The sequence below is a fragment of the Hevea brasiliensis genome, chromosome 5, assembly GCF_030052815.1.
Source record: "Hevea brasiliensis isolate MT/VB/25A 57/8 chromosome 5, ASM3005281v1, whole genome shotgun sequence".
Taxonomy (NCBI): Eukaryota; Viridiplantae; Streptophyta; class Magnoliopsida; order Malpighiales; family Euphorbiaceae; genus Hevea; species Hevea brasiliensis.
The window spans coordinates 81,458,261-81,468,125 of NC_079497.1; positions in this window are offsets into that span (position 1 = coordinate 81,458,261).

Below are 9,865 nucleotides of genomic sequence, written 5' to 3' on the forward strand. Positions count from 1 at the left end.
TGGCTAAATATGCTTTTCATGTTTAATAAAGAGAAGAAGAGGGATTAGTGCACTAACTTTTTTTGTAACTTGTCAAACTTCACTTTTTTTGCTTCTTATGGGTATCTATGGCTTCCTTTTGGAGTGGAGAGAAATTTTTGTGAAGTGAGCTATGGGTTTTGATGGGTAGAAGCTTGGGAAATCAAGCTTGAAAGCTTAACATTAATGATAGAAATATGGAGGAGGTGTGCCAGCCATGAGAGAGAAGAGGGAGTGGGGAAGAAGTTGGTTGATGAAAATTTGACTTCTTGTGACTTATATATATATTCTATTTTTGTGTACTTAATTTTTTTAAAAAATTTTCCATATGCTTATTTTTCTTTTTTCTTTTCTTCTTATTTTCTTCTTCTTTTCTTTTTCTTCCTAATTCCATTCATAATATTAATTTGTGTTAATTATTTTTATTCTCTAAATTTTTAATTTGACATTTAGGTCAAAATCCACCTCTGGGAGTGAAATGACCAAAATGTTCTTCATAATGTATATCGGGTCATTTTTATTATTTTGTACCAATTTATAAATTCTCTAAATTTTAATTTATTTTTCTTTAAATTTTTTCTATATTTTCTTAATATTTATTTCTTCAATTTATGCCTTCTCACTATAGTTTAGGTGTAATTCCAGACATTCTGACTGTCCGAACAGACATTAGTTATTGGAACAGTGAAATGTATGAACTACCTATAGTGAGAGCGTTATAGGTACAGTTGGTTCCCTCCTCAATGGTTTCTCCTTGAAAATATGGTTTCAGCCTTTGCCCGTTCACTTTGAGTGCTCCTAAAGTTTCACTCCAGATTTCCATAGCTCCATGCGGGAAGATTTGCATAACCTTAAATGGACCTGACCATCTTGATTTCAGCTTCCCTGGAAAAAGTTTTACTCTGGAGTTGAAGAGTAGGACAAGGTCTCCTTCTCTTATTTCTTTTCTTGCTATGCGTCTATCATGCCATCTTTTGGTCTTGTCTTTGAAGATTTTGGCATTCTCATATGCATCCTATTGGATTTCTTCCAACTCATTGAGCTGTTGCAGTCTTTTTTCACTAGCAGCCTTGAGGTCAAAATTCAGTGTCTGAATCGCCCGGTAGGCTTTGTATTCAAGTTCGATAGGGAGGTGGCATGATTTCCCATATATTAGCTGAAAGGGTATCATTTCAATTGGAGTTTTATATACAGTGCAGTATGCCCACAATGCATCATCTAACTTCATAGACCAATCCTTCCTTTAGCAGTTTACTGTTTTTTCTAGGATTCGTTTCAGCTCCCTATTTGAAATTTCTACTTGACCACTGGTTTGAGGATGATAAGGTGTGGCCACCTTGTGAGTCACTCCATACTTCTTCAATAGTGTTTCAAATTATTGGTTGTAGAAGTGACTTCCTTCATCACTGATTATTACTCGTGGTGTACCAAATCTTGTGAAGATGTTCTTCTTAAGGAACTTTGTGATCACTCTGGCATTATTGGTTAGCGTGGCTATTGCTTCTACCCATTTTGACACATAATCAACACCAACCAAAATATACTTATTTTTAAAAGAAGAGGGGAATGGGCCCATGAAGTCTATCTCCCACACATCAAATATTTCTACCTCAAGTATAATGTGCAGTGGCATTTTTTTTCTTCTGGAGATGTTACCTATTCTTTCGCATTGATCACAAGCCAGCATGAAGGATCTCACATCCTTAAATAGGTTAGGCCAGTAAAATCCTACTTGCAAAATTTTAGCTACTATTTTTATGGTGCTAAAGTGTCCCCCATATGGTGATGAATGGCAATGCTGGAGAATACTCTCTATATCCTCTTTCGGTATGCATCGTCTTATCAGCTTGTCATTGCATCTCTTGTATAGCAGAGGTTCCTCCCATGTATAGTATCGCATATCGTGCAGAAATTTCATCTTTTGCTGATAAGTCATGTTGGGTGGTAAAACCCTGCACACAAGAAAATTAATAAAATTAGCATACCAAGGAACTAGGGATAAGGCTAATAATTGCTCATTGGGAAATGAATCATCAATTGGAAAATTCTCGATGTCTCCTGTGTATTCCAGTTTCAGCCTGGAGAGATGGTCATCTACTATATTTTCGGATCCCTTTTTGTCCTTGATTTCAAGGTCAAATACTTGCAGGAGTAAAATTCATCGAATTAGCCTTGGTTTCGCCTCCTTCTTATTCAAAAGGTACCAGATGGCAGCATGATCTATGAATACAATGACTTTTGACCCAATTAGGTAGGATCTGAATTTGTCAATTGCAAACACTACTGTAAGGAATTCCTTTTCTGTGGTAGCATAATTGATTTGTGCGTCATCAAGTGTCTTGCTGGTGTAATAGATGGCATGGAGCTTTTTATCTTTCCTTTGTCCAAGTACTGCTGCCACAGCATAATCACTTGCATCGCACATGATTTCAAATGGTAGCTCCCAATCAAGTCGTTGCATAATGGGTGCTAAGATCAAGGCTTCTTTTATCCTATTGAAAGAAACAAGGCAATTTTCATCAAAATCAAAGGGAACATCTTGACTTAATAAATTTGTCAATGGTTTAGCTATTTTGGAAAAATCTTTGATGAATCTTCTGTAGAAGCTTGCATGTCCCAAAAAGCTTTGTACTCCTTTGACTAATGTTGGTGGTGGCATCTTTTCAATGATCTTAACTTTCGCCTTGTCAACTTCAATCCCTCTTTCTAATATCAGATGACCAAGAACTATGCCTTTACTTACTATAAAATGGCAATTTTCCCAATTTAGGATTAGGTTTAATTCTTCACATCTTTGCAACACTTTGGATAGATTAGCTAAGAAATCATCAAAAGTGGTGCCATAAACATTAAAATCATCCATAAAAACTTCCATGATATTTTCAATATAATTAAAGAAAATAGCCATCATGCATCTTTGAAAGGTAGCAGCGGCATTACAAAGACCAAATGGCATTCTTCTATATGTAAATGTTTCATAAGGGCATGTGAATGTGGTATTTTCCTGGTCTTCTGGGTGAATAGGAATTTGAAAGAATTCAGAATACCCATCTATATAGCAAATGTAGGAATATTTTACTAATTTTTCTAGCATTTGGTCTATGAAAAGAAGAGGAAAATAGTCCTTTATGGTGGCACTATTCAATTTCCTATAGTTTATGCACATGTGCCAACTAGTAACTACCCTAGTAGGGATTAGTTCATCGTTTGCATTTTGAATGACAGTTGTCCCACTTTTCTTAGGCACTACATACACTGGACTAACCCATTTGCTATCAGAGATCGGATATATAAAACCTGCATCTAATATTTTCAAAATTTCCTTTTTCACTACTTTTTTCATGTTTGGGTTAAGTCTTCTTTGATGTTCAATAGTGGGTTTTACTATTTTCTTCCATAGGTATCCTATGCATGCAAATGGAAGGATGAATCCCTTTCAGGTCTTCTATTTTATACCATTTGCTCTTATTATGTGTCCTAAGCACCCTTGCCAATTTTTTCCTCTTCTATTTCAGATAGACTGGCATTAATAATAATAGGATATTCAGAATTTGAGTCTAGGAATGGGTACCTTAGTATAGAGGGAAGAGGTTTGAGTTTTACCTATTCAGTAGTTTTCTCTGGATTGCTTTTGGTTTGTTCCTCCTTTAGCTCCTCTACCTTAAAAGCTTGCGCCAATGGTAGGAGTGGATGAGCGTAACACCCCTATATTCGGTAGTGCGTTCTATTGTTCCTGTGACCAGTGTTGTCTGGACAGCTAGGATGCCTAGAACTACACTTAGATATGAGTGAGGAGACATAAAATAATGAAATACAAGAAAAAAAAATGCAAGAAAAACTAAGGAAAAATAATAGCAATGAAATGTAACCAAGTTAAACGAGTCGAGAACCCTAGCGTTGGGTGATCGCACCGGGAAGTCGCGGTGTGCACCGTTGACTAGCCCTGGACCGCGGGAACCCTGGAAAATATTTTTAGGACTTAAATAAAGACCTATTGAAGTATAAATACCATGAGAAATATCAAAGAAAAATTAATTAATTAGTACAAAGAAAAGTGAGCAATAAAAAAAAACGGACAAAACCCTGTGTTACCGAAAAATCGGGAATGCAACCCAACAGGGGCATTGTGGTCATTTGACACCCTGAGTTGTCTTTTGACCTAAATGTCCATTAAAAATACATGATATTGCACTTGGAAAATATCATGAAAAATTAAATTAGTGGTACCTAATGTAAATAGCAAAAATAGGGAGTTAAAAGTGGGAAAATGAAACTTATGAATAAACTAACATTAAACAACACTTAGTGCTCCACTCACCCACCAAAGTGGACCACTTAATCTTCATCTTGGACCAGCAGATTGTCATCTTCCTCACTTCTCAAACTTTCAGCGGAAAACTTTCTTGAGAGAAACTCCATTGCCGTATGGTTTTGGAGCTCCATGCAAGTGTGATCCAAGCTTCCTTCCTTGCACTTCCCTTCTTTAAGAGTTATCCATACACCTTGGGAAGTAGATAGGTAACAAGAAGATCAAGTTTTGGAGAGGTTTTGAAGAGTTTCCAAAGAGATAAGTATGTGTTTTTTATTATTGCTTCATTAAAGTTTGTGAGGATGTTATGGGTACTTGAATTGTGGAAAGAATTTTGGAGTTTGATGTTCTAAGGGAAATGCTTATTTTTGGCAGCCATGGAAACTCCTTAAGGGTAGTTTATTCATGTATGTAAATGGTAGATTAAAGTGTTGATGAAGTGTTTGTATGTGTAGGAATAAATTTGGTGATGTATATTAGATGTATGTGAATGTACACTTGATTTTGGAAGCTTGGAAATTAATCCAAGGAGAGGTATGAATCGGTAGCCTGAATTGTGGACCAAAAATATGTTGCTTTATGGTTTGGTGTATGGAATATTATGGTTGAATTATGGTACTTGTTGTGGCAGCTTGTACATGTGTATAAAGGTTTGAGTTTGGACATGTGAATGAGCTTGGTTATGCAGTTAAATTGTGTGTAAATTGGACTTGGTAAATTCTATACTATAAGGTGCATATTGAGTGTGGTTATAAGCTGCCAAAGTGACCAAAAATGTGTTGTGAAATGTGTTTAGGTTATGGTTGTAACACCCTCCCTATAGCAACTCCGTACATTCTACTGTTCCGATGGCCAGTGTCGGTCCAGACAGCTAGAACGTCTGGAAAAATATTTAAACTAAAGTGAGGAACCATAATTAACTCAAATATTAATAAGAAAAATTTAGGAAAAATTTTAGAAATAAAATACAACCAAGTTAAATGAGTTGGTGCCCTAGCGATGGGTAACCCAGTGAGAAGTTGCGGTTCTCCCAACTAGGAGCCCTAGACCCGGGGGAAAATTCATAAAATAATTTTTGAGACTCCAGAGAAGGGTCATTGAGGTTTCTATGGCATTAGAATGCCAAGGAAATGCTTAGAAAAAATTTTCAATTGGTGGATTGTTATCTTGGACCAGCAGATTGTCATCTTCCTCACTTCTCAAACTTTCAGCCGAAAACTTTCTTGAGAGAAACTCCATTGCCATATGGTTTTGGAGCTCCATGCAAGTGTGATCCAAGCTTCCTTCCTTGCACTTCCCTTCTCTAAGAGTTGTCCATACACCTTGGGCAGTAGATAGGTAACAAGAAGATCAAGTTTTGGAGAGGTTTTGAAGAGTTTCCAAAGAAGTAAGTATGTATTTTTTATTATTGCTTCATTAAAGTTTGTGAGGATGTTATGGGTATTTGAATTGTGGAAAGAATTTTGGAGTTTGATGTTCTAAGGGAGATGTTTATTTTTGGCAGCCATGGAAACTCCTTAAGGGTAGTTTATTCTTGTATGTAAATGGTAGATTAAAGTGTTGATGAAGTGTTTGTATGTGTAGGAATAAATTTGGTGATGTATATTAGATATATGTGAATGTACACTTGATTTTGGAAGCTTGGAAATTAATCCAAGGAGAGGTATGAATCGGTAGCCTGAATTGTGGACCAAAAATATATTGCTTTATGGTTTGGTGTATGGAATATTATGGTTGAATTATGGTACTTGTTGTGGCAGCTTGTACATGTGTATAAAGGTTTGAGTTTGGACATGTGAATGAGCTTGGTTATGCAATTAAATTGAGTGTAAATTAGACTTGGTAAATTCTGTACTATAAGGTGCATATTGAGTGTGGTTATAAGCTGCCAAAGTGACAAAAAATACGTTGTGAAATGTGTTTAGGTTATGGTTGTAACACCCTCCCTATAGCAACTCCGTACATTCTACTATTCCGGTGACTAGTGTCGGTCCGAACAGCTAGAACGTCTGGAAAAATATTTAAACTAAAGTGAGGAACCATAATTAACTCAAACATTAATAAGAAAAATTTAGGAAAAATTTTAGAAATAAAATACAACCAAGTTAAATGAACCGGTGCCCTAGCGATGGGTAACCCAGTGAGAAGTTGCGGTTTTCCCAACTAGGAGCCCTAGACCCAGGGGAAAATTCATAAAATAATTTTTGAGACTCCAAAGAAGGGTCATTGAGGTTTCTATGGCATTAGAATGCCAAGGAAATGCTTAGAAAAATTTTTCAATTGGTGGAGACAATTTTGGCTCAATAAGCCAAACGGAGGACATTTTGGTCATTTCGTCTTCAGAGATGATTTTTTGCCGACTTGTCCAGTTAAGTAAATAATTATTATAACATAAAATATGAATAAATATTGCTAAAAATTGAATTGAAAATGAGTAGAAAAGAAAAAGAAAAGAAAATGGAATAAATGAGAATTTTGACATCATTATGATGTCATTAAAACCCCAATGACCAATCATATTGTGACACGTGTCCTTAACCCATTTAAAATGAATAAAATGGGCAGAAAATGAAAGAAAAAACCCAGCTTTCTTCTTCTTCCCGTTTCCAGCCGTGAACCATTTCTTCCTCCATTAAAATTCTTTTCATTTTCTCTCTTCCAAACCTTGAATTCTCACCAATAAACCTTAAGTTCTCTTCATTAAAAATTATCCTTACCTCTTGAGAAGGTGTTTGGCTGCCAAGAAAGCCAAAGAAAGTGAAGGAATTTTGAGTGGAAAAATTCTTCTCACAAGGTTAGTGCCAATTTCTTCTAAAAGTTTTGTGTATGGCTGCCATTGAACATGATTTTGGTGTTGAAATTCATGGATTGTATGTGTATAAAAATTTTAGTTGTTGGAGTTAGGGTTGGAGGCATAAAACTTGGATTTTGTTCATGTGTTGGTGAATGAAAGTTTAAATGGTCAATTAGTGACCATTTGGCTGTGTATGATGAGGAATTGAAGTGAGTTGAGGCTTGGCATTTGTGTATGGGTGAGCTGCCTTGGCTGACCTGCAGGACTGAGCATGAGTCCAGCAGGTTTGGGCAGCTATAAATGGAGTTTTAGAGGTTCAATTGGTGCAACACCAATTGAACATTAAATTAGACACATAATGGCACAACTTTGGTGAAGAAACCCTGCCCAGAAAACCAAACTAAGTTAACCTAAAAATTGCCCTAATTTGAGAGACCTGCAGTCTACCTGGGCAAAATGACCAAATGAACATTGTTTATTCATTTTGTCATAACTCAGTGTAGAGAGGTCCAGTTGACCTGAAATTTTACCAGAAGAAAGCTGAGACATAGACCTAAAACTTTCATGCGGAACACAAATCCAAATTTTGACCATAACCTAGTCAAATTGCCAACCAAACTTAGGTTACCAAATCTGGCAGAACCAGTTTTGCCCATAATTTTGGATTCTATCCAATCTAGCCAGTTATGGTGTTTAGGCCATAACTTGAGCTACAATACTCCAAATGGAGTGATTCAAAAAAAGAAATGTAACTAGACAAAATAAGGAACAACTTTCATGAAGACAATTTTGCCAAATTCCTACTGTAAAAATGACCAATGGAACAGTAAACACAAGGCTTGAAATCTGAAAATTTTAAACAACTAACACTAAGCTTAGAAATGGTATTGGCAACCAATACCAACAATTTTAGAATGCAAAATGTGGTATGTTGGGAGTATTAGAACCAATGTACCTATTGTCTATGCTAAATTCAACATTTTAGTTGACTAATGAAATGAATAGTAACCTCTAAACTTAAATTTCAAGAATTGTAAAGTTTAAAAGTGTAACATGCCCTAGTACACCTAGCAAGATTGGTTTGGATAGGTTGGCATGCCAATAGGTTCGATTAGCGATCGCACATGGCATTATGCCATTCTGTGATTTCATGGCTTTTAGCCATTCGACATTGTGTTGAGACTTGGCCTTGTGCCTAATGTTATTACTGACTTATTAGCATTACATTGCACTGCCGGAGATACATATGTGACCGATGGTGTGACGGCCCGTGGTACTTGTTACCCAGTGCTAGTTTACCCGTTTATCCAGTCCAGTCGTCCAGTATAGGTTACTTGGACAACCAAAAATGAAAGTGGATAAATTTAATAAAATTATGAATATAACAAGTACATAATAAATAAGATTACCAGTAATGATTGAAAAATGGTCTACATAAAACATCAGAACATGCACTGCATATTTATTTTATGTTATTTCTTTTTATTTTATTATTGGCACCACTAAGCATTATTGCTTAGCACGTTACTTTTTGCCACGCGTACGTTCTGGAGAGACCGTTCAAGAGCCCAGTAGACCACAGACTGGGTGAGACCATCTGCAGCTCTGCATAGTGTCCGTGTCACCTCACCGTTATCAGTGTATTGGTAGGACACTAGGTTTATTTTGATATTTTGTAATTAACTTTTACTTTCTCATGTGCAATTGAAACTCATGTAATGTATTTTGGTATTAATGTAAATAGTGAGAATTGTGTTTATGAATGAAAAAAATTGATGACTTGTATATGAATATCATATGAAATGAATGATTGAGAAATGGAAATATTGTTGAAAAATATTGAGATTTTGATGATGAAATGGATTTTGGAATTAATTGATAATTTTAGAAGTGTTTTTCACAGGTTCCGAAGAACTGTTTTCTCCATTTTTAGCCGATACTCTGTCGGATTTTCAATAAAATTTTTGAAACCTCAAATAAATTATGATTTCAATAAATGACTTAAATGAATTATATTTCATAAATTGTACTTCATAACTATGAAAAAAATAAATTAAGAATAATAAAAAAATGATTGAATTAAAATAGGGTGTTTCAATACACTGCGTGGCATATCTTGCTCGGCTACCTGTAGACGGGTAAGGGGTGTCACAATGGTATAAAACAGAAATGGCATGAATGTGTAACTTGGTAAGTGTTAAAAGTGTCCTTTGATGAGTAGTGAACAAAATGTAATAGAGCAGTTTATGTTTTGGCCTAGAACCTTAAGTGTGTGGCTCCAATTGGTATGAGACCAATTGGAGGTGAAACTAGGCACAAAATGTGCCAACTTTCATGAAGGAAGCTTACCAAAATTCTGCTTGTAAGGTAACTTGAAAAATGACCAAATCCGGATTAGTGCATTTAAGGCCTGAAAATTGACCATTTGGGCAGCAGTTAGTGTTTTGGCCATAACCCACTCAAAAAAGGTCCAATTGACCTAAAATTTTTACCATGAATATTTGAGACATATATCTACAAGTCTTATGAAGACACCAAAGCCCAGAAATGACCATAAGCAAGTCAAATAGCTTGCAAAATTTTGGGTCCAAAAACTGGCCAAACCAAAAGTGACCTAAAATGACCTAAAGTGACCAATTTTGGTACATTCTGACCAGCAATAGTAAAATGATCATAACTTGGTCTACATAACTCAGAATGACCTGAAATTTTTCCCCGCGTGCAATAAGACATAGATATACAAT